Source organism: Carettochelys insculpta, chromosome 2 (assembly GCF_033958435.1).
Source record: "Carettochelys insculpta isolate YL-2023 chromosome 2, ASM3395843v1, whole genome shotgun sequence".
Taxonomy (NCBI): domain Eukaryota; kingdom Metazoa; phylum Chordata; order Testudines; family Carettochelyidae; genus Carettochelys; species Carettochelys insculpta.
Genome location: NC_134138.1, coordinates 248,330,534 through 248,353,861, shown reverse-complemented (window position 1 = coordinate 248,353,861; position 23,328 = coordinate 248,330,534). Strand labels below are relative to the sequence as shown.

Genomic DNA, 23,328 nt, shown 5'->3' with positions numbered 1-23,328 from the left:
AAAACAGTGGAGTCTTGGGTCCATGATGAGGGATAACACAAATTAATAACTTTTAACTTAGAGTGATTACATCCAATTATAAACAAATTTGTTAACAGTGAATAAACTATCAGTGCAACTGATATTTAAACTATTTTGCTCTGTTATGGGTTTTTAGTATTTTTTGTGGATAAGGAAGAAAGCACTAAAGCAAATTAATGGTGAGCAAATTTGGTAAAATTGCTTGGAAGTAAGCGAGTTCAATGGCAGTCCATTGGAACTGTGGAGTACAAACTTTCAAAATAACATTAAGTTGACTGAGCCCCCATTTAAAACATATTATTGTAACAAATATAAGTAAAAATTAAAAAAATTAAAGAAGTGGCTGTTGCTCTGCAGAAATGTCTGCCTTGTCCTCATCTTGCTGCTCTCTAGAGTGTGGGCTGTTAGTGTGAGGGCTGGTAAGTGAGTGAGAGAGAGAAAGAGAGGTGCAGGAGCCAGAGCAGGGGACTATGGCCATGTGGTGGAGGGCTGGAGTAGATGAGTGAGCTGCTGGAAATCAGGGCTGGGTGTGTGCAAAGGAGGGCAGGAGTCGGGGATAGAGGGCAGGAGACTGGACAGGAGGTTTAGAGCAGGGGGGAGCTCTGGGACACGCAGGAGGACAGGATTCAGGGATAGAAGGCAGGAAACTGGACAGGAGGTTGGGAGCAGGGGGGAGCCTTGGGGCTGGGTTTTGGAACACTGTAAGCCATTGATATTTTTGCAGCAGTATAAAAAGAGAATGAAAGCTACTAGTACAATTTAACTCTCCCCCCGCCTCACCCCGCCATTTAAATTTCACTGGAGTCAGTGTATTTAAAACAGATAAATTATGGTGCCTATTTGTTTCCTAGTTACTGCCTTTGGACCACCCTCTCCCCCACCCCCCACCCCGGTCCGCAGTCCTGGCCTATCTAGCTCCCCCATTCCCCAGGACAGGGCCAGATCAAGATAAGGGCTCAGCCTAATGGTTCAAATACCTCTTCCCAAACAAATACTAAATTTAATGGAAATCACTTATCTGGAAATCCAACTCTAATTGAAAAGTCAAATAAACAAACAAACAAACAAACAAACAGGATGTATGGTAAAGTTCTTCCAGTTTTTAATATACCATGCATCAATTAGTACAGTAACACAGGATGTTTTTTTAAAAAATATTGATCAGTTTTCAGATGTCTACAAAACTCCAAAAGAATTACGTTGGTAAAAGAATTCTTTACCTTCTAAGCCATTAACACCTATGCAAAGTGGGGCTGCCAAGCTCCCTATCTCCTCCCTATTTCTCCCATCACCTCACTGTTTTCCATCTCCTCTGGAAGGGTGTGGGGCTGAGACTCTTCCCTTTGAGAGAAGGCACAGGCACAACGACTGGAGCAGAGGTTAGCCTCCCCAAAGGGGGAGTTTCCACTTGACGCACCTGCCTGAGCAATTTAAAAGTGTGTGAGGCTCCCAGACATTTTTAAATTGCTTGGGGTCATGGGCAATTCCACCATTTTACCCCCATCCATCATTTAGCCAGGCTGAGACCCTTCCCAGACTTCAAATCTGAGGGCCTCAGCCTGAAGACCCCTCCTGCTGCATCTCAAACTCTTCATCCTAGGCTCTACATCAGAGCGTGGACTCCTCGCTGGAGCACACTCTCCCCATCTCACATCCCAGCCTTCTGTCCCAGTCTGGAGCCCCCCCACTATTCTGAACCCATTATTTTTGTGCTCACCTCAGATCCTCAGGGGGTCCCACAAAGTGTAATAGCCCTGGCCCCGAGAAGAGTTAATCCAGCCCTACCAGCCCTTCTCCATGATTCACGTTACTTGTGCCTTTCTTCTTGTCTCTGCTCCCTTCTGAGCCCTGTCTCCCACCCTTCATGGGACTCTCCAAACCCCTGATCCCTCATCTAACCTCTGGCCTGGGCCCAGCTGCCCTTTACTCTAGAGAGTTGCTTGTTTGTGCTGCCTGTTGGCTACCAAGCTAAGTGCAACCCCCCCGCCCCTAGCACCTGTCTCCACTTTCCTCCGAGTGGCTGCTCTCCCTTTTCCCAGCATAGGGTCCTGCCCTCCCTCCCCCATTTCTGTTACCTGCCAGCAGTGTTTGGGGGCAGATATCTGAGATGCAGCTTCCTCTGTCTTTCTCAGGCAGTGTAAGCAAAGAGTGCACAGCAGCCTGACCCCCTTGCTCCTCCTCCATCACCTTCCCATCACCCCAGGGGCTGCTGGCAACAGCATGTTTAAACAGTCTGTTTAAAGAACCTGCCTGCCTCCTCCATCCTCTCCAGATAGCTCTTTAAACAGACAGCCTCTGCTGCTTAAGGAGTTGTCTCTTTAAAATTCGGCTCCCTGCTTTGCAACATACAGGACAATTAGCCTGTTTAAAAAAAAAAAAAGTTGAGATGCTCTGCAGGGAGCTAAAAAAGGGACAGGCCCAGTTAAAACGAGACAGATGGTCACCATCTGTTATAATATCTAAGCATGCTGACACTGAGAGTGATTCAGGTGTCAAAATTGAACAGTCTTATTGTAATGAACTATAAAGTGCTATTATATATTTCTCCTAAATATTTGTCTCTCAAATAAAATAATACCAAGTACAGTGCATTCATTCTTTTATTCTGTTTAAATTGCTTTGTTGGCCCACTTGTCTTTGGATAAGCTCAGTTACATCTTGTTTGAATGAACACCATTTGGATGAAGTTAAATATTTCCTGTTGCTCATGTGGTGCTAATCATATATCGCTAATCAAAATTTAAAGTAAGATATGATTTTAAGTCTCAGAAAGCTTATTTAATAATGACTTTGCTCATAATAAGTATCTACGTTTAGCCTCAAAATGGAGGGTGAATTTTCTTTCACATGCAGTCAAGTTTGAATATCTCTTCCTATATTGCATATACTTTTCCCTTAAATTAAAGCAAGTTATGGGCTATAGCCAGTGTAAAATATATCCTGTGAATTATGAACTGTTTCTTCATACCACAGACCACACATATTGGAGTGTAAGAATAAACACAGAGTGTGGTATTAAGGCAAAATTAATGTTTATGCTCAAGGAAGGTTGTTTCTTAGCTAGTAAAGTTGGGCACCGAAATTAAATAACTTGTTGATTATTCATTTCTCAAAGATTATATAATTGCTTTATCTACAAAGTAAACTATAAAAGAAGGTACAGATGGAAACATTACAGCATTTGTTGGCAGTGACCAAGTTTTCTGAAAAATTTTCCTTTTGGACAGAAACCTGTTACATTTAATCACAGCCTAAATATGAACTTTTTAAACACCATCAAGACAATCCTGTTCAGTCACTTGACGTTTGGAAATATGACACCTCTCATTATGTGTGCACACAAAATTTTCTCCCAGTAAAGCTTTTCTCGCTTTTTATTCAGTTAACTCCAATTGATATTTAAAAATTCAGAACCTACTTTGTTAATTCAAAACTCATTTCAAACCTCCAGCAAAGCTACATTTGAAAAGCTGAACATCAGTTAGCTTTAAAGTGCACAATTTCAAAAAGGCATAGTGCACATGTACGCATTGCTCTAGAAACAGATTTTTTTAGGTGCAGTATTCTGTGCCCTCTGCCCTTTCTCTTTTTGCCAGTAGCAGCACTTTGTTTTTTATGTTTCGTTGTGCTGCATATGCCAATTTCTCTGTGGTCTGGAGCACTGCATCCTCAATGGATGACTTTCTAGATAAATCAGTATGTTTCTTGTAAATACTACACTTGTAGTACCTTCAAATGTGCACTCCCTGAAGCACCCATACAATAACTATTTCATGGGAAAAAAATAGTGAAATGCTTATAAAAAATCAAAAGATTCCTCTAATTTTCCTCAGCAATTTTAAGCTTTCTGTCTTCACTCTCAAGGCCCTATACATGAGATGCAGATTTAAGATTAGGGACCATTAAAGAAATCCAGGTGTCTATGTGATCATTTGTTTTACAGTTTTGCATAGAGGGGCAGTTTGGGAGTGTGTTTTGCAGTTTGATAGGTTTGCAAAGGTGTGAATTTAGAGTGCTTTGTTCCAGGTGGGCCTTCCAGGGCTGACGGACTTGGAGGCAAGGCTTTGAGCCGGCCTAGCCAGCAGCAGCCTTTAAAAAGGCAGGCACAGCCAACATTGTGAGCAGCAAACAGGGCAGCAGCTAACAGGGAATTTGCCTGTGACTTCTCCTTGCAGGGAGCCCCATACTGGTTATCTGTTTCTTTCTTATAGTTTTGTTTCTCTTCTGCTCTTCAAGGCAGCACTAGAAATATCTGAGGGAACTCTCTGAAGAAAGGTAAAAATGGATAGTGACAAGTCTACTGACAAGTCAGCTGTTGTTACCTGCACAGCATGTGCCATGTTTGTCTTCCTCCCAGAAGATAGAAGGGATTTTGTATGTAGCAAATGCAAGCTGGTTGCCATCTTGGAAGAGAAGGTTAGGGGACTTAAGGTGCAAATATCAACACTCTGGTCCTTCAGAGAAGGTGAAGACTTCCTTTACAGAAGGCAGAATTTGATACTACAAGCACAGCAGGCTGAGCAGCCAGAGAAGGCAGTGCTAATCAAGGAAGAAAACTGGAAGCATGTAACCTTGAGGGGAAGAAAGCCAGTGCATGCATCTCCTATTCTGGTAGAGGTAAGCAACCAGTTTCCAGCTCTCTACCCAGGTGATTGAGTGGAGAATGCTGTGGCAGAAACCTCACAGGGATGGGCGTAGAAGACCCCACTGACTGGAAGGTGTGGGATGTATAGTCCTAGGGATGAAGGTTCTAAGACCACCACCTGACAGAGAAGAAGACAGGTGGTGGTGGTAGGGGACTTCCTCCCAAGAGGGATGGAGTCATCCATCTGCCAGCCAGACCTGGATTCCTGGGAAGTTTGCTGCTTACCGAAAGCTAGAATCCAGGATGTTACGGAATCTCTTCCAAAAATCATCAAACCTTAATTAATACTCTTTCCTACTCCTCCATGTAGGAATTAATGACACAGCAAGAACGACCTTGAGCAGATCACTGTGGATTATGTAGCTCTGGGAAGAAAGATCAAGGAATAGGGAGTGTAAGTGGTGTTCTTGTCCATTCTCCTGGTTGAAGGAAGGGAACCAGGTAGAGATTGTTGAATCATGGAGGTAAATGCATGGTTGAGCAGGTGGTGTCGAAGAGACAACTTTGGTTGCTTAGACCATGGGGACTCTATTTTGGGAACATGGATTACTAGGAAGAGAGGGGATCCACTTAACGAAGAGAGGAAGGAGCATCTTCATCGGCAGGATTGCAAACCTAGTGAGGAGGGCTTTAAACTAGGTTCATCAGGGGATGGTGACACAACCCTGAGGTAAGTGGGGAGGGAAGAACGAATAACAAAGGTGACCCCTGATTCACATGGAGAATAGCTATCTAAGGTGTTTGTACACAAATGCAAGAAGCCTGGGAAACAAACAGGAAGAATTAGAGGCCCTGGCACAGTCAAAGGAGCGTGAGGTGATTGGAATAACAGAGACTTGGTGAGATGACTCACATAACTGGAGCATGGTCATGGAAGGGTATAAATTGTTCAGGAAGGACAGGCAGGGGAAAAAAGGAAGAGGAGTTGCACTGTTGGTGAGAGAGCAGTATGATTGTTCAGAGCTCCAGTATATGGAGCGAGAAAAGCCAGTTGAGAGTATTTAGGATAAGCTTAGAGGTGGTAGCAAGAGAGATGATGTGGTTGGTGTCTGCTATAGACTGGCAGATCAAGTAAGTGAGGATTTCTTCAGCCTACTAAGAGAAGCTTCCAAATCACAGGCCCTTGTTCTCATGGGAGATGTTAATCACCCAGACATTTGTTGGGAGACCAATACAGCAGCACACAGACAACCCAGGAAGTTTTTGGAGAATGTTGGAGATAACTTCCTGGTACAAGTGCTGTGAAGGAAGTGACCAGAGCTCTGCACAGCTGGATCTGCTGCTCACAGACCAGGAAGAACTAGTAGGAGAAATAGAAGTGAGTGGCAACTTGGGCTGCAACGACCATGAGATAATAGATTTCAGGATCCTGGCAAAAGGAAGAAAGCTGAGCAGTAAAATACAGACCCTTGATTTCAGAAGAGTAGACTTTGACTCCCTGAGAGAACTGATGGGCAGGATCCCCTGGGAAGCTAATATGAAGGGGAAAGGATTCAGGAGAACTGGCAGTATTTTAAGGTGTTATTGAAGGCACAGAAACAAACCATCTTAATGGACAGTTAGAAAAGCAAATGTGGTAGGCAGCCAGCTTGGCTTAACAGGAAAATCCTTGGAGAGCTCAAACTGAAAAGATATGCATATAAGAAATGGAAACTTGGACAGATCACTAAGAAGGAGTATAAATATATTGCTGGAGAATGCCAGGGAGTAATCAGGAAAGTGAAAGCACAACTGGAATTGCATCTAGCAAGGAATGCGAAGGGTAACAAGAAGGGTTTCTACAGGCATGTTAACAATAAGAGGGTGATCAGAGAGGGTGTGCGGCTGTTACTGGATGAGAGATGTAACCTATTGACAGATGATGCAGGAAAAGCTGAAGTACTCAATGCTTTTTTTGCCTCAGTCTTAATGGACTGGATTAGTTCCCAACCTATGGCACTAGGCAATACAGAATGGGAAGGAGGTGGACATCCCTTGGCGGGGAAAGAACAAGTTAGGCACTACTTAGAAAAGCTAGTGGTATACAAATCCGTGGATCCGGATTTAATGCATCCAAGGGTACTGAGGGAATTGGCAGATATCATTGCAGAGCCTTTGGCTAGTATCTTTGAAAACTCATGCCCTGTGTCTGCACAAGCCCCTTCCTTTTGGAAGGGGCATGTTAATGAGCAGGTTTGAAAGATACTAATCAGGCGCTGCCATGAATATGCAGCGCCTCATTAACGTAATGGTGGCTGTGGCAATTCAAAAGTGCGGCTTTTCGAATCCGCACTGCCTGTGGAGACGGGGACCTTCCGAAAGCCCCCCCCCCCCAGTTTTCGAAAGCACCTTCTTCACCCATGGAGACGGGGATCTTCTGAAAGGACCCCCCAGTTTTCGAAAGCCCCTTAGGAAGAAAGTATCAGAGGGGTAGCCGTATTAGTCTGGATCTGCAAAAGCAATGAGGGGTCCTGTGGCACCTTATAGACTAACAGAAATGTATGAGCATAAGCTTTCGTGGGCAAAGACCCACTTCATCAGATGCAGGTCAGAAGGGGCTTAGGAAGAAGGCTCTTTTGAAAACTGGGGAGTCCTTTCAGAAGGTCCGTGTCTCCATGGCTGGCATGTGATTTGAAAAGCCGCACTTTTGAATCACCACGGCCGCCATTGTGCTTATGAGGTGCTGCATATTCATAGGAATGCCTCATTAGCATATTTCAAACCCACCCATTAACATGCCCCTTCCGAAAGGAAGGGGCTTGTGTAGACCCAGCCATGGAGATCAGGAGAGAAACCCAATGGTTGGAAAAAGGGCAAGTGTAGTGCCCACCCTTAAAAAAGGAAAGAAGGACAATCCAGGGGCTACGGACCAGTCAGTCTCACCTCAGTCCCCAAAAAAATCGTGGAGGGGATCCTCAAGGAATCCATTTTGGAACACTTGGAAGAGGGGAAAGTGATCAAAAATAGGCAACATAGATTCACTAAGGGCAAGTCATGCCTGACCAATCATAGCTTCTGTGATGAGGTAACTGGCTCTGTGGACATGGGGAAGTCAATGGATGTGATACTGTCTCCCACAACATTCTTGCCCATAAGTTAAAAAATATGGATTGGATACATTGACTGTAAAATGGATAGAAAGCTGGCTTGATGGATGGACCCAATAGGTAGCAGTCAATGGCTCAATGTCTGGTTGGCAGTCGGTTTCAAGTGGAGTGCACCCAGGTTCAGTTCTAGGGCCAGTACTGTTCAACATCTTTATTAATGACCTGGATGAGGGGATGGATTGCACCCTCAGTAAATTTGCAGATGACACTAAGATAGAGGTACATTGGAGGTAGATACATTGGAGGGTAGGGATAGAGTCCAGAATGACCTAAACAAATAGGAGGATTGGGCCAAAAGAAATCTGATGGGGTTCAACAAGGAGGAGTGCAGAGTCCTGCACTTGGGACGGAAGAATCCCAAGCACTGTTAACAAGCTGGGGACCAATTGGCAAAGTAGCACTGCAGCAGAAAAGGACCTGGGGATTATAATGGATGATAGGCCGGATATGAGTCAACAGTGTGCCCTTGCAGCCAAAAAGGCTAATGGCATATTGGGGTGCATTAGGAGGAACATTTCCAGCAGATCTAGATAAGTTATTATTCCCCTCTACTCTGCACTGGTGAGGCCACATCTGGAGTATAGCATCTAGTTCTGGGCCCCCTAGTATAGAGAGGATGTGGACACATTGGAGCAGGTTCAGTGCAGAGCAAAGAAAATGATTGAGTCTGGAGCACATGAGCTATGAGGAGAGGCTGAGAGATTTGGACTTATTTAGTCTGCAGAAGAGTGAAGGGCAATTTGATAGCAGCCTTCAACTTCCTGAAAGGGAGTTCTAAAGAGAATGGAGAGAGACTGCTGTCAGTGGTGACAGATAGCAGAATAAGGAGCAATGGTCTGAAGTTACAGAGGGAGAAGTGTAGGCTGGATATTAGGAGAAACTGTTTCACCAGGAGGGTGGTGAAGCACTGGAATGTGTTACTGAGAGAGGTGGTAGAATCTCCATCCCTAGAAGTTTTTAAGTCCCAGCTTGACATGGTCACGGCTGGAATGATTTAGTCGAGGTCGATCCTGCTTTAGGCAGGGGTCTGGACTAGATAACCTCGTGAGGTCTCTTCCAACCCTAGAATTCTATGATTCTGTGAAATGAAGAGTGTTCTCTAAATTGCTGGTTGATTGTGCTGTAGAATGAGGATGATGAGTAGAAGGGAGCCGGAAATGAGGAGCAGAAAATGTAGAAGAAAGAAGCACAGAGGTTGGCAAAGCAAAGCTGGGAATGCATGTAAGTTTTGTGCAGTCCACAAATTCAGCTTACTAGTTTGCACTACTACTGCATTTACGGAAACAATATGATATTATATATGACAACTGCAGATTTCATTTTTCCATACATTAATAAAACACATGATTAAATTACTCTGCCCCTTGTATGTACTCTTATTCTGAATTTATGTTGTGCATGTTTACCCATCTTTTAATCCTTTCTTCAGTATTTTGTCATCAATCTTTTCTGCAATATTAATTAGCAACAAAAGTTATACTGAGAGGCAGTTAAGATTAGGGCAGGATACATTGCAGCACCTTAAAAGAATGCATGTAAAAGTGTGTTCCTTCACTTTCATGTAGCTAGAATGCCATCAATAGACATCCAACAACCAAGCTTTATATGCCCATTTCTGACAAAGTGGTCTTTGCCCACGAAAGCTTACGTTCATACATTTCTGTTAGTCTGTAAGGTGTCACAGGACCCCTCGTTGCTTTTGCAGATCCAGACTAACACAGCTACCCCTCTGATACAGAAGTAACTCAGTACCTCAACTTCAAGGTTTTGTGTTAGAGTGCAAATTTGATAAACAGTGAACTGTGATCTTCATTCATTCAAAATATCAAACAGGATAAGATTATAGGTCACCGCTGGTAAATCAATAACCAAAATTCTCAAATAAGAATTTTAGAGCGCATATATTTCTGCTGCATCTTTTACTGTCCTCTTTCTTTCAGTTCAACAATACTTCAACATGTAAAGATGAACTCAGTGTAGGTGAATTAGAGCTTGTCTCTGCAATTAAACAGTTGTTATCTTAGAAGTTTTTAGAACAGCTAAATATAGATGTGTTTTCTTATTTATGAAGTATTAAATAATAATACTTTGTTTTTTGGCTGTTCTAAGATGTGGAAACGGTTGAGTGTGGTAGGTGCATTTTTTTCTTCTTAGATTTAACTTTTCATTTTTCAGCTGTGTTTTCAGCCCATTTAATGATTTCCTTTCCTATTTTTTCCCTTTGTGCTTCTCAGAGGAAATTAAAGGTACATGTACAAAAGTTTCCCTGCATAGCCCAGTAATTTTATTTAGAGAACATGTGTTTAAAATTAAATTGAATGTAGTTCAAAGTTTGCAATTGATGTTATATGTACAAAATTTCCGTATTTGCTCTACAATATCAAATATATTGAATCAGACGATCTCACACTGAGAAAATAGTTTTGGTTATCACTCACACCAATTTTAGATGTTTCACTTAGTGGTCAGGGTTTTATCTTTAATTGAATATTGGGAAATGTAGACATTTACAAAAAATAAAAAAGGTGCTATAAAATAACCTTGGCAGAACTTGCTAAGTGGGGTAGAGTGGAGGAAGGTTATTTAGATGACCCTAAAAGATCTTTTCCTTTCATGTATTGGGACAAAGTAGAGTAGCTCATTAACTGTTTACTAACTGAATATAATCAGTATTGAGGAGTGTATTGCTTTGAAACACAGTAGTAAGTTTATTCATGTAATATATTCTTTATTTTTCCTCAGTATATAGCCTAGGTTGTAGTAATAGTCACAGCATATGATAAAGCAATAGCAGCTGATCTCTTTAGTTTTAGTTTACTTGAAATGACTTCTGTTTATAAAGGCATTAGAAATTGCAGCTCATATTTTTATCAAAAGGCTTCTGGCATGTAAAAAATACATTATAGCTATTTTATAGCAAATGAAAGGGCATGTTTTTGATCAAAAAACTTTCTGTCTAATCCACTGAGCCAAAAGTGTAAGCTAAAATCTGATAATATGTAGTTTGCCATAGAGCTTGATTTACATAAATTAAAGGGTGGGGTTTTGTTTTTTTTGCTTTTTGCTTTTTAAGTGGCATCATATTTTTTATTTTTTTAATAGATAAACTATAAATAATGCAAAGTTAGAATGCTTTTAAAAATATTTGATTTAGCTGTAACAAATGCACTGTATGAAAAGATAAAAAGATCAAAGTGTGCATGATGCAAAATTACAGAATACCTCCAGCTAAAATATAAAACAAGACAAGTTGTTTTATGTTTTTAAGCAATGGCATATTAAAGCTTTCTTATGCTATGCTTTATACCATTGTCATTTTAAGTAACTCCTCTTTTACATTTGTGTTTGGGCTTCTAACTATTTTGCTTTATTTCTTGGCTTTTGTTCTGTATGCTTTTACACTTCGTCCAGAGGATGATGAATGTGCTGGTCACAACAGTGGAACCTATATAGGTGAGCAATTGGCTATGAAAGACATTTTTTTCCTTTCTTTCAGGTTCTTTTTCTTGTAACTACTCTGTCCTTTCTTTCTTCTGGTAATTGCATTAAAGTTTCCTCACTGTGACACTGCTTGAATGAGCATGAATTTTGAAATAAGAAACGGCTCACTGGATTTGACAAAAAGGACTTATTTGTTTATTGTGACCTGTTTTTATTATTCTTGCTATTCAGGAGCTATTAAAATACTTCTCTTAATGCTCAACACCACTGGTAGGTACAATATTTATGGCTGCAAGATTGAAAATTATAAGTAAAAGGCAAATTAAAAACGGAATATCCCATGAGGTGTGTTTTACTTTTTTTGACCAGTTTTACGTGATGTTTGTCATTACAGTGATCTATGGCCACTTTCTGCCACCTATCTGGAGTAAATTGAGCTTTAGCCAGAAATTGCCACCATATAATTTCCCCTGATTCTAAATAGCTCGGTGCTAGGAAGAAAGGCTGTCTGATGTGGATTTTGCCCCTATCCACTCTTCCACAGCGCCACAGTATCCTCACAGTAAGAAGAAGGAATGGGAAAGTATGTGGCAAAGAGCTCTGCTGCATCCAAACTTACACCAGTTACAGGCCTGCTTCTACACTTGCCTTATTACCATGCCCCATCTAACAGGAGAGGGCAATTCAAAGCAGGCTAATGAGGTGCTAACATGCATATTCAGCACCTCATGAGCATAATGGCAGCTATGCGAATTTCAAAGTGCAGACTTCCAATTGCAGCTTGACTGTGTAGATGTGGGCAGCTTTGAAATAAGTGCCCCACTTCAACATTCCCTTGCTCCCAAAAAACTAGGTGGGAGTAAAGGAATGTCGAAGTGAGGCACTTCTTTCAAAGCTGCCCACATCTACATGGTCAATCTGCAATTGGAAGTCTGCACTTAGAAATTCGTGTGGCTGCCATTATGCTAATGAGGCACTGAATATGCACATTAGCACCTCATTAGCCTTCTTTGAATTGCATCATTACCATGACCCTGCCGACAGGAGAGAGCGAGTGTAGAAGCAGCCACAGATCAGTCACCAATTTTGTGCTGTTTCTCTGTGGCATAAGTTAGAGCTGTTCTTCAGCAACCAGAGCTTGCCCTTTTGACCTGCTCTCCACTACAGGGCAAAGCTTAGCCAAGGCAGAAAATCCAGCCTAGTGAGTTTAGTGAGCTCACAAGCATCATGCCAATTACAGTAAACATCTTCATATCTAACATTCTATCATCCAGAACCCTCAAATAACCAGCATGTTAACTGTAAGTAAATTTTAGTTTTGTTTTCCATAAGTACAGCATAGGGAAAGTAAATACAAATAAATACAGCAAACATAGTATAAGTTTAGAGTGCACAGTGTACTGTTATTGTTGGTAAATAAATTACTCTGCATACGTTTTTATTTGTTTCGTAATATCTAATCTTGTTTTTCTTTAGTGTTATGCATTGCTAGGAATATCTCTTTATTATCCTGAATATTTGAATATCTGGCAACCTCCAGGTTCCACGGCTGCTGGATATGTAAAAGTTTACTATAGTGCTGAAGACATATATAGCATGTATTGATACACTGGTTTTAAAGCTTTATGTATATAATGGATGAGGCTACAAACTAGACAGTACAAGCAAAAAAGCAGTCCAGTAACACTTTGAAGACTAATAAAATAATTTATTAGGTGATGAGCTTTTGTGGGACAGACCCACTTCTTCAGACCTGGGTCTGTCCCACGAAAGCTCATCACCTAAGAAATTATTGTGTTAGTCTTCAATGTGCTACTGGACTGCTTTTTTGTTTTGATAGTATATAGACTAGCATGGCTATCTCTGTGTTACTAGACAGTACAAAACATCCATGACGTGTTGCCTACAGTCTGAGGAGTGTACAACTAATTTCCTTGTTTATTTTCAGAAATGTTTGTTAATCATTATTCTTCTCTCTAGATAGTGTGCTGAAAACCCAAACATTTTTACATCTATGAATAAATCAGATAAAGTGTAACCCTTAAAGTACAGTTTAATAGAAGACTGCATAGCAACTGGAAAAAGAAATTTTGGGAATAGTTCTAAATTTGTGTGTGTCATGTATCATATCAAGAAATGTATCATTTCTTGGTGACTTAAATATTAAATTGCTTTCTTTTGAAAATTAAAAAATTGCTTCTCTAATGCCTGCATTGCTTACTTACCTATGGGGTCTGAAAATCAGGCAGTGGTATTTCTATATTTACATTTTAGCAAGCAATTGCTTTGTTTCATGAACAATGAAGTTTAATAAACTCTTCCTCAGCCACTGAATCATAGGAATGTAGGGCTGGAAGGAGTTTGAGATGTCACTTGGTCTACCTCATCCCACCCAATGGCTGTGGCACAAACTAGCATATTAAGGACAAAAACAAAAGAGCAATCATGTAGCACTTTAAAGGCTAACAGAATAATTTATTAAGTGAAGAGCTTTCATGGGACAGACCCACTTCTTCAGATTTGGAAATTCTGGTGAAAGTTAACAGTCACAATGAGAATTTAAGAGAAATTATATAGAAAGGAAAAAAATGAAATGAAAACTGACAATTATCTACATAGGACAGAAGGTAGGGTGAAAGGAGAGAAAGAAGGGGAAGAAAATTACTTAACGCAAGTGACTGTTAACTAACTTGCCTGAGACTGAGGGGGAGGGATAGCTCAGTGGTTTGAGCATTGGCCCAGCATTGTGAGCTCAATCTTTGAGGGGGCTATTTAGGGATCTGCAGCAAATAGATTAAAACAAGATGGTACTTGGTCATGCCAAGAGGGCAGGGGACTGGACTCAATGGCCTCCTGAGGTCCCTTCCAGCTCTGAGATGTGTATGTCCATATTACTATGACTATCAAAGCTGGGGAAACTGTCCTTGTAATGTGTAAGGTAATTGCTGTCTCTGTTGAGACCTAGGCACAAAGTGTCAAACCTGAGAATAAACACCAGTTCAGATGCCTCCCTTTGTAATCTGATGTTAAAATCTCTTAGTTTTAAGATGCAGATTTTGAGATTGTTAATGCTATGGCCTGCTCCACTGAAGTACTCACTGACAGGTTTATGTGTATTCACATTCCTGATGTCAGCTGATAGGAATAAGGGGATTTCAATGTATGCAGGATCCTTTCGAAAATACCCTCATGTAGACAAGCTGCATGCGAGCAAGCGAAACACGGCATTTTTGAAGTGCCGCGGATAGCAGCATGCTAATGAGGCACTGAATATTCATTTCAGTGCCTTATTAGTATTCTCCGATTTGGCCATTAGCATGGCCATTTCAAAGTTTTTCCCTAGTGTAGATGTAGCCTTAGACAAACAATTTTCTCTACTCTTTTCCCAATTTCCTCCACTTTATCTCTGGGCCATATCATTTGCCATCAAAACTTGTTGCACATGAGGCTCTTGGTGAGCAGGATCAGCAACTCAGATTCTGGGTAGGATTTTGTGCAACTGCTTCCTTTATGAGCCACTTATCCTAGTTTGTTGAAATGATGAGGTGTCACTTTCAAAATGAGAAGCAAACTATAATGTATTTGGGGTGCATAGTGCCACACCTTCATTATAACAGGTGTAATGGATCCAGAGGATATGTAAAAGGATTGCACTTTGAACAGTCGACGTATAGTTAATATGCACAATGGCATATATTTTTGTTTTTTTTCCGAGCAAAGGCCTTAACACTCCCATGAACTTGCGTCCAATAAAGTTTTCATCTGTTTTCAAGTCACTCTAAGTAGAAAAATGTTTCAATTTAGTAAGACTATGAAATAGTATCTTAAGACTTGCTCTTAAAAATTATTGCTTTCCTAAGTGCACTTGCTAGTTTAAAAAAACTTATATAGTAAGCATTTGTCATTATATAAATGAAAAGCACAACAGAGAAATAACATTTTTAGACTTGATACACATATAAACAAGCAGTTGAATAAACCTCAAATACACTCATCCCTCATTTAATGCGTACTTTACTCACAAGTACTCATTAAAACAAGGGAGACACATACCTACCAGTGTTCAATACACGAGTGAACTTCTGCTAATACGAGCCAGGCCCACAGCTGGCTCCGCGCCAGCTGCTGGGTCCCTGGCGGGGGCGGAGGGAGGGGAGACCGGCAGCCCTGTGGGGTCCCCATCAGGGAGGCGGTGAGTCTGACAGCCCCACGGCTGTAGCTGAGCCAGCCCCGGGGTCTCTGGCCATCTTTTTGGCCCAATTCATCTAGGTAAGTCTGGATGATATCCCTACCTTCCAGCATATCTACCTCTCTCCCAGCTTACTGTCATCTGCAAATTTGCTGAGGGTGCAATCCATCCCCTCATCCAGGTCATTAAAAAAGATGTTAAACAATACTGGCTACAGAAACAATCCTTGAGGCACTCCACTTGAAACTGACCACCAACAGACATGGATAACTACCCATTGGGCCCAACCATCTAGACACCTTTCTATCCACCTTATAGTCCATTTACCTAATCCATACTTCCTTAACTTGCGGGCAAGAATATTGTGGCAGACTGCATCAAAATCTAGGCCCTGGTGTGGGGCCAAAAAGGGGTTCAGTATGTGGGAGGGGGCTGGGGTTGCACAGTCTGGGCAGGAAGTGGGGCATAGGAGTAGGGTGGGGGGTGGTATGTAGGGTGCAGCAGTAGGTAGGGGAGAGTGTGAGGTCTGTGTGACGTAGGATGCAGGAGTAGACTGGGGATGTGCTATCTGGGTAGGTGATTAATTGAAGAAGCAAGTGTGGATGCAGGGTTTGAGTGGAAGATGAAGTGCAGGAGTGGGGTAGTGGAGCAGGATGGAGGTGTGGGCAGGAAGTAGGGTGCAGGGTCTGACAGCAGGACAGAGGATTGGTACACCTACCATGTGCAGCTCCTGAGTGGGTACAGGTGGCTTCACACTACCCTGAGCTTTCAGGTGTCACCCCCTGCCTTTGCCATTGGCCACAATTTCAAGCCAATGTCAGCAATAGGTCTGGGAGCCTTCAAGCTAGTTCAGGGATGGAGCTTTCCTGTTCTAGCTTCCCTGTGCTTCCATTCTCACAGATAGGGATGGGGGAATGGCAGCACACAGAGCCACTTCCTACCCACTGTCAGGCAGAGCCTGCAGACTGGATGAGGCTGGCAGCTTGCCTAAACACAGCCCGGGAGGCTTGGAGTTCTTCCTCTTCACAGCAAGGAGCCAGTGCTCACTCTCCAGCCATGGCACCTGCCCACATCACTAGAGCACCAATACTGCCTTGCCCCACTGGGCAGGGGGAGTCTTGAGCCTCATGAGACAGATCAAGGCAAGCTGCAAGTGAGAGTCAGCCTGCAGACCTTAGGTTACCCATCCTTGTCCTACAACCATATTAGCCTGTGAGTTGCAACGTGGTTGATTTTAAGGCTTCATTTCTTGCTTTAACTGTACATTTTCTGTCTTTTGTGAATTTACTTATGGAGCCATAATATTGTCTTTTGTGAGTGAAAATAATCTACTGATCGGTGAGTTGTTATTGGCAAATGCAAATAATTGCTCCCATAAACAAATTATATGTATAAGAAGACTGGAAAAAATATTGTTTTGTTTACGCTTTTATTGATGTTCATGATTCACGAATAAGGCTACGGTTTTGTCATTGAGGTCATGGAAGTCTTTGAATTCACGACTTACAAAGATCTTTGTGACTTCAGACTCAGGGGCTGTGAGCTTCATGGTCCTGCCACCTCCCACAGCAGCAGGAAGCTAGGAGGTATCCCCTACTGAGGAAGCAGAGTGCCCAAGCTCAGAGCCATCCTGGGCAGCAGAGGGGGATCCCTGCAGCTTCCTGGCAGGAGCTCCTGCAATTCACTGACTGCGGGGAATGGGATAATCCGCACATCATCTCACTTGTGCAAGTGCAGTTAGATGTGTACTCTAGAGCTCCAAGCCCCAGTGGGTGGTGGGAGTCCTTGGGAGATCCCTACCACCAGATAGTTGCCCAGCCCATTCCTATTTTATCATCAGTATTTTTAGTACAAGTCATGAACAGGTCCATGGATGGCCCATCAATTTTTCTTTGTTTCTGTGAGCTGTCCGTGACTTATACTAAGAATATCCTTGACAAAATCTTAGCCTTACTCATTAGCATACTATTCCAAATAATTAAGATTCCATAAAGTTGTTACATAAATGAAATATATGGTACACAAAAAACAAGCAGTCCTGTATCACCTTAAGGACTAACAATTTTATTTATTAGGGAATGAGCTTTTGTAGGTCTGACTCACTTCAGAGCTCATTACCTAACATAAAATTGTTAGTCTTTAAGGTGCTACAGGACTGCTTACTTTTTTGTGAAGTTGCAGGCTAATACAGCTACTCCTCCGAAGATCTATGGTGTGTGTCTTTACACATCTTAAGTTCTTACCAACTCTGCTGTTTTACCAGATATGTTTGTTTGGCATTTTGTATGTTTAGAACTGTTCACTTGTGGACATATTAGGTTGATAATCAGAAAATTATGTAAGCTATATAACTTACATTGAAAGGGAACAGTCTTTAGCAGTTTTAGTAGTGATTTTGCAGTTCTTTCACCCAAGAACTTTCAGCAGCCAATGTCACTGGAAATATAAGCATTATATATATTATTTGTTCTGTGTCCATCCATCTGTCCGGGCAAGGTTCTACCATGTTTTCCCCAACCCACTGTGACAGCCTCAGCCCCTCCGCTGGCCATTGTGGGGCCTGGCCCAGCCACCCCCCCACACCAGTGCCAGCCCACCCCTCCCCCCCAGCCAGTGTGGGGCCCAGCCCATGCCCTTTGGATGTGTATTTCAACAACTTTCTGTCTAGAACTTTCTTCTGGCCCAACTTACGCTTGCAAGCGGAGCTGTAAGCAGGCCTCCAGTATGGATTTATTTTTGGAAAACAAAATATATGTACAGTTTTCATGAGGAACAATTTTTATTTCTAATGTCCTACTGCTTTATACTAATTATTGTATAAAGGCTTTAAAAACATATTTTAAAGTAATGAGAAAAAGCAAACCTGGCAGATAATATAAATTGCTAATTGTACTTTGCTGAACTGTTTTCTGCTTGCTTTAAGGATTCTTGTGCTACAAAGGATTTTAAATTCAAAAAGAATTCTGTTACTGGGTGCTCTGAATTCTGGGACAGTGCTTTGCATTCTGGGATTCTCACATGAAACACCCACAAACAACCGAGGCTAAGGCACTGTGAGATAGGTACTCACAATGCACTGCTCACACTGTGAAACTTGCATAGGGCAATGGGAATGTGGAAATTCAACACAGAAAAATGATGGGTTGCATTTCAATAAGGTTTGTTGACACTTAAATTCAAATTCATAAGAATGAGGTTAAAAAATCAAATTTATTAAAAATCGAATTTATCTTGTAGTATAGATGTAGCCTATGAATCTTCTATATTTTCTGTGGCCTCAGGTTACTGCTAATTTTAACTAACCTTGCCAAAATGATCTTGATGCTAATTTGATAAAGAATCTTGAAGCCAGACTACAATACTGTGTATTTTGAAGTAATAATTTCCTGAGAATAATTGAGGAGAATTTTAAAGTTTTTTTTTTTTTTTTAATCTTTGACAAGCACACTTAATTCTGTCTACATGACAAGAATCTTTATACACTGTCAAGGAATATAGATTAATACTGTCACAAGGCCCTCCATGCTTTATGAAAATTGGTTTAGGAATATGAATGTGCTTAACTTGATGCATTTTGCATTAAGCGTCTTTGTGTAACCTATCAATTTTAAAGGTACAATCTGCTGAATACATATATCCTATTTTTGTTTGTGTATCATTTCTATGTGATGTTAGAAATATGAAGTGTGGATCTGTTTATAATTCTAAATGTGCTAATGAGGGCCATAACTGATGCTCCAGAATCTGACTGTCTAGGTGATGAAGTCAATGACCTGTGAATAGCTTTGTTCGTCCTGTAAGCCCAAGCTGTGGTTGGTCCTAGAAAGACAGGTGGGCAGGCCATTAGATGTTGAAACCTGTTTTGGATCTGTTACTTTTCCAGTCAAGGTGAGAAAAGTTATAACTATGCACATAGTATTTCTGTCTTGGGTGCGGGCAGGGAGAACAGAGAAATTGGGAGTTGCCACATGCCGAGAGACCTCCTCCTCCTCCTACATGCACATACTATCTAACGTGCCTGCTGGAAACATCTTAAATTGAGCAGAGGCAAGGATCAGGCCCAAGCTAGGAGGCTGCTTAGGTAGTGAAAGCGCTATTTAGAACAAGTGTTAGGGTAATAATTTGCATGTAACAAGTTTCTTAATATATTAGAATTATGTGGGTTTTTTGTTTATTTTAACTTAGTAATTTACTTTGGTCTAACAGTTTTCTCTTGCACCCACTTAAATACTACTTTTTATACTTAATAAAAACACTTTTGTTCGCACTGTACTTGATAATGAACAAGTGTTACCTGACAAGGGGAGCTAGGGTAGACATCGTTTTGAACTTTCTCTTTGTAAAACTTTTACATAGAGTAAGATGGATTTGGAGTTTTGATCCCTTTTGGGGTTGATTTCGTGGGTTCTGAGCTTTTATATCTGAGCCCCCTTGGAGCTGAGCTGAGCTGGTTCAGCATGTGTATTGCTCTGCAGGTCAGTAGTTATCCCCAACTCTGTACCTTTCCTGGGGGGAGACCAGAGCTTCTGGCCCAATAGGACAGGGTGGTGGGGAGCCCCAGAGAGCAGGAGGGTGGGTGTCAGTGGCTGGATTGGCACTTCCATAAATATCTGTTCACTGTTCTTAGTTTTGATTGAAAACTCTAGACATAATCATAAAATCCCAGAATCCTAGATCTGGAAGGGACTTCTAGTGATCAAATCCAGCCTACTGCACTTATGGCAGGACCAGACACTATCTAGAGCATCTCTGATAGATGTGTATTTAACCTGCTCTTAAATATCTCCAATAATGGCAATTCCACAGCCTCCCAAGATAATTGGTGCCAGTGCTTAACCCACCCTAATAGTGGGGAAGTTTTTCCTAATGTCCAGCACAGAGTAGAGCTCCCAACATTCCTGTTAATGCATCCTAGAATCTTATTTGCTTTTTTGCAACAGTGTCACACTGTTGAGTCATATTTAGTTTGTGGTCCACTATGATCTCTAGATTCCTTTCTGCAGTACTCCTTCCTAGACAGTCACTTCTCATTTTGTATATGTGAAACTCATGGTTCCTTCTTAAGTGGACTACCTTGCATTTTTCCGTATTAAAATTCATCTTATTTATCCCAGATCATTTTGAATTGTGACCCTATTCTCCAAAGCACATGCAACACCTCCTGGCTTGGTATCATCTGCAAACTTTATAAACACCCTCTCTATGTCATTATCTAAATTGTTAATGAATATATTGAACAGATTCATTCCCTAAACCAGGGTCTGCAACTGAAATAATGAGAAGAGCCATTTTTTTTAAAATTCAGTTACAAAATCAATCCTTCAAGAACCGCAATGCGTGGGAATATGAAACAGTCCTTAATAAATAACATCATACACCATACTTTTTATCATCCCTTTTTTAAGAACAAGGAGCACCCATTGATTTGTACCAGCGCTTCATTAGTAATCTTCGAAATAGCCATTTGCATGGCTATTTCGAAGTTTTGGCCAAGTGTGGCCACAGCCTATGTGTAGGCTGGATATATAACCTGAATAGAATGAATATTAGATCTAAATTCAGCAAAGTGCTGAGGTGCATGCTTATAGTGAAGCCCATACTTAACTGTTTTGTTGAACAGGGATAAACATAAGCACATCTGTGGAAACTTTTATTGAATTCTGTGGCCTTAGTTTGTTGTAGAACATCCAACATTTAGGGTTGGCAAAATTGTAACAATTATTAGTATTGGACTTTCTCTGAAATTAAGGAGTTCTCTTTCCACTTCTACATTGTGAATTTGGAATTACCTGCGCAGACCACTGGACTGGTGACTGAGGTACAGTTTTCTTTCCTCCATTTTCTAGAATTATATTACATTTAAAGGAGAGTAAATTTTTACATGGTATAATATTAGCCTTTGTTAACACATTCTCTGGCTTAGGTATGAATTGCAGTATGTGGCTATTGCTTTGACGTTGGAGTTCCAGAGATATTACTAATTATATGTAGTACTAGGTTTTTGAAGTTCTTTTGTTATCTTCATATCATAAGCGCAAGCTGCTAGTTCTTTTCTATGTAATCATATTTATTAGTGTTAATTTTAGATTTTGTCTGTGGTTTGAGAGCTGTGAGGAGGTTTAGAGGCATTTGTGGGCTATATACATTTTTTCTCCACATTTTTCTCATAGCGGCTGTTCTTAATTTCATGAAACCTGCTACATTTCAAAGGTGGTCTATAGATTAGCTTGTTCAGTAGGCTTATTGTGATGTCCTTGAAGTCAATGAGTATTTACAAAGTTGTAGCACATTAGCATAATGGCAGCCACACGAATTTTGAAGCTGCTAACTGCGAAGTTCTGACAGGCATTCTAGAGGCAGGTGCTTCGAAATACGTGCCCAACTTTGAAATACCCCTACTCTGAAAACAAATTGGGATTAAGTGAATTTCAAAGTTGAGCACGTATTTTGAAGCACCCACATCTAGACTGCCTGTCAGCACTTTGAAGTTAGCAGCTTCCAAAGCTGTGTGGCTGACATTATGCAAATGAGGCACTGCATATGCATAGCAGCACCTTATTGATATTCTCTGGTCCATGTCATTTCCCTGCCCCCTTTGAAGACAGGGAGCTAGTGTAGACATGGCCTTAACGTCAAGAATTCCAGGTTCCTTTGGTGATTGTATTTTTTTCACTTCATTCTATATTCTGCATAGTTGGGAGATAAACTTAAATTCTGCTTATGTCTGTAGTTTTTCTTTCCTTTTGATAGAAGTTTATATTCACATTTAAGAAAATTAAAAATGACATTTTACAGTGTATATCAATAATTTTCAGTGGTTCTTTGCAGTGTTTTCTGTGATCTCTAAACATTTCAACAGTCATTTATTAGAAAGTATTTGTATTTGAAAATATTTTCTATATTTCTGTGATTCTGTGTACTACTTAAACATTATCTTTATTTAAATAATTTTAATAGGTTAAGCTTAGACCTTAATATGCAATGCTATTATTTTAATTTCAAATAGATTTATTTAAATTACATAAACAAAAGAATTTGATTTAAGTAAAATCAGTTTTTATTTTTTATCCATGCTGTTTTTCTTGTTTTGGTAACCTTTACTAGATTTATATGCAATGCTACTTATAGGTGACTATTTGCAAATCAGTTTAAAAAGTAACATTCATACAGGGAAGCCTAAGACAACAAGGCAATCCATCTGTGATTAGTATTTAAGGTTCTACAGGTATGCAGGGCCAACTGTTGGTACATTACAGAGAAGTCTGTCTTTTTAACAATTTATATAAGTTCATCCCTGACTCTTGTACCTTTTCTGTAGTGTTCACTGTTATAGATCTTCGTGAATTTATTCTTTCAGCATTCCTAAGAGACAGAGGAGTTTAAATATTCTTTCACAGGTGGAGAAATACTAAGTTTGCATCTATACTACAAGATAAATTGGAATTTAAGGTAGTTAGCTTGATATTACCACGTGACTGTCTTCACTGTAAATACAATTAGCTCGATTTAGGGAACACTAATATCGATATCACAATGTCATTAGCACCTGATGAATATAGTGTCAAACTCGAATGCAGATGTTCAAATAAAGGCCAATGTAGAAGTGCCACATCTTAAAATAAAATTTATTAGCCTCCAAAGATGTCCCATATGTAACCCACAATGCCCCACAGTGCTCCGATCTGGCTATTGCTTGCCAGGTGCGCAGGAATTAAATAAGAGGAAGATCGTGAATTTCAGATTGGGACCAGGAAGCCTGTGGCTGTGGGGTTATGTTTGTATGAGAGCCTGAGAAACGTCTTTCTTTCTTTCTTTGCTATTAGCACTGTGACTGCATCTGCCCATTACAAATAGTCCCAGCATGGAGTTCATGGTTCTGTCTTTACACTTGGTATTTTTTTCTGCACTGCCTGCACCAGCTGCTGCCCCGTCACACCACATGGCAG

At 40.8% G+C, this 23,328-nt stretch overlaps 1 protein-coding gene across 2 annotated transcripts in view; it reads left to right on the top strand.

Annotated features, from left to right (window-relative positions):
* The window catches only part of MPP7 (MAGUK p55 scaffold protein 7), a 407,772-nt gene that overhangs the window by 331,692 nt on the left and 52,752 nt on the right, over positions 1-23,328 (top strand). The window lies entirely within an intron of this gene.